At 52.0% G+C, this 2,023-nt stretch overlaps 1 long non-coding RNA gene across 1 annotated transcript; it reads right to left on the bottom strand.

Annotated features, from left to right (window-relative positions):
• Nucleotides 1-628: 628 nt before the first annotated feature.
• On the bottom strand, nt 629-1,803 carry LOC144097944 (uncharacterized). Its single transcript, XR_013307117.1, has 3 exons — nt 1,726-1,803; nt 1,463-1,566; nt 629-1,324 (listed from the first exon to the last, which is right to left on the bottom strand). It is a non-coding gene; the product is annotated as an uncharacterized LOC144097944 (long non-coding RNA).
• Nucleotides 1,804-2,023: the final 220 nt, after the last annotated feature.

The raw sequence follows: 2,023 nt of genomic DNA, 5'->3' as shown, positions 1-2,023 counted from the left end.
AAATCGTGGCCTCTGACGAGTCGAACCATCCGAATGTCCTGGCCGGCAGCCGCGCGAGCTGTCTCTGAACACGGACGATCGGTACGCCGCTGTTCTCCTTCTGCACTATCGTCTTGAACATTTTTGAACATTTATTTATTTATTCCACACTAAAAGTGAAAAGAGAGGGAGGAGAAAAAGTTGTTTTAACACAGCTTGACAGCGCTCCATCCCCCCAAAGGCAACAGTAACAGCTTGCATATATGCTCCAAGATGCACCAACATGCTCCAAGATGGAACGCAGAACGGCGTCGTCGTCATAAAACTAAGGCGCATTCATTCGGCTGCGGACGCTGCAACACGAGATAGGAACTGAAGTCAGTACAGGAGAACCTAAAGAACAATCTACTACTTATCCTGCACTCATTTGAACTATGAAAACCTTTCAAAGCTCTCCCCATACGCTCTCCCCGAGTGTATACACCTACTGCTGACAAATCTGTCGAGTGCTCGAAGGCGTGACAATACAGGATCTGATAGGCCGAATTGATGAGTCTGCCGAAGAATCGCTACATCATGGTTGTATAGAGAACGGAGGCATCTCCCTGTCGTGCACATGTTCGCTCTGCTAGAGATCGGTTAAGGGCCGTTGTACGATCGTTTCGGAGCGCCTTCCGCCTCGTCCGCTTCGCGAGCGGGCCTGGCGGATCCGCCTCGTTCGGCGAACGGATGGAAAGTTGGTCAACTTCAACTTTCTGGCGGACGAGCGCATCCGGCCGGGGACCGGATTGCAGCTATTGGCTGCTTTTCCCGTGACGTCAGTGACGTCCGAGCCCCTCCTCCCTCCGCCTCGGTTCTGCTCTGCCGGGGCAAGATGGCCATCCGTCGACTGAACTGGGGAGCGCGGCCTGGGCAGTGGCAGAGATGTCGCGAAGCGTGTTATATTGGCCACATCTTGATATTACCAGTGTTCAGAGCGACTGCAAACTTCGCCGCGTTCAGCAGTGGCGAGCGATAGTTCCACTAGTTGAATTCTATAATCATCTATGTTGACGGAGTTGACAGAGCGCCTCTTCAAACCGATGCAAGACCTGTGCAGTGGCGGTGTCACGAAGTGTTTATTTCGAACTGCTTGTGGCTTTTGCATGCGTTTGTAATTCCTGCTGCGGCTCTGCAAACCGACGCAAGACCTGTGCAGTGCAATGGCGGTGTCACGAAGTGTTTATTTCGAGCTTCAACACCTCGAATCGAGCTTCCGACCTCGAATCCAACACGGCCAGAGAGGGGGGGAGCTGCGGAAAAAAATCCATCGCCACCGTGGAACCTTACGGCTCAGGACCTGGCCCTGTAAAAGAACGGCACCGTGCTCTTTATGGACTATAAAACGCTGTACACGCACAAAAGGAGGAAAGCAGCTACTGTACTCCCTTAAGTAAGCGTTTACATCGTATTAACGTAAGCGCGACTACAGACATGCACATACCATAGGCAATCTGCTGCGACCTGGAATCCACCACGGCCAGAGGGGAACAGCTGCGGAGAAAAGGTCCGCCGTCACCGTGGAACCTTAAGGCTCGAGATGTGGCCCTGTAAAAGAACGGCACCGTACTCTTTATGTACTATTAAAAGGCTGTAGGTGCACAAAAAGAGGAAAGCAGCTTCTGTTCTCCCTTAAGCAGACATTTACTTCGTATTCATGTAAATGCGACCATAGACATGCACCTACCGTAGGCAATCTGCTCCTACCTCGAATCCACCACGGTCAGAGGGGGCAGCTGCGGACAAAAAGTCCGCCGTCACCGTGGAACCTTAAGGCTGGTGAAGTGGCCCTGTAAAAGAACGGCACCGTACTCTTTATGTACTATAAATCACTGTACGTGCACAAAAAGAGGAAAGCAGCTTCTGTACTCTCTAAAGCAGACGTTTACTACGTATTCATGTAAACGCGACTACAGACATGCACCTACCGTAGGCAATCTGCTGCGACCAAGAATCCTCCACGGCCATAGGGGGGCAGCTGCGGAGAAAAGGTCCGCCGTCACCG

The sequence above is a fragment of the Amblyomma americanum genome, chromosome 1 (genome assembly GCF_052857255.1).
Source record: "Amblyomma americanum isolate KBUSLIRL-KWMA chromosome 1, ASM5285725v1, whole genome shotgun sequence".
Taxonomy (NCBI): domain Eukaryota; kingdom Metazoa; phylum Arthropoda; class Arachnida; order Ixodida; family Ixodidae; genus Amblyomma; species Amblyomma americanum.
Note: the sequence above shows the minus strand (reverse complement) of the source record. Positions and strands in the feature narration are given on the sequence as shown.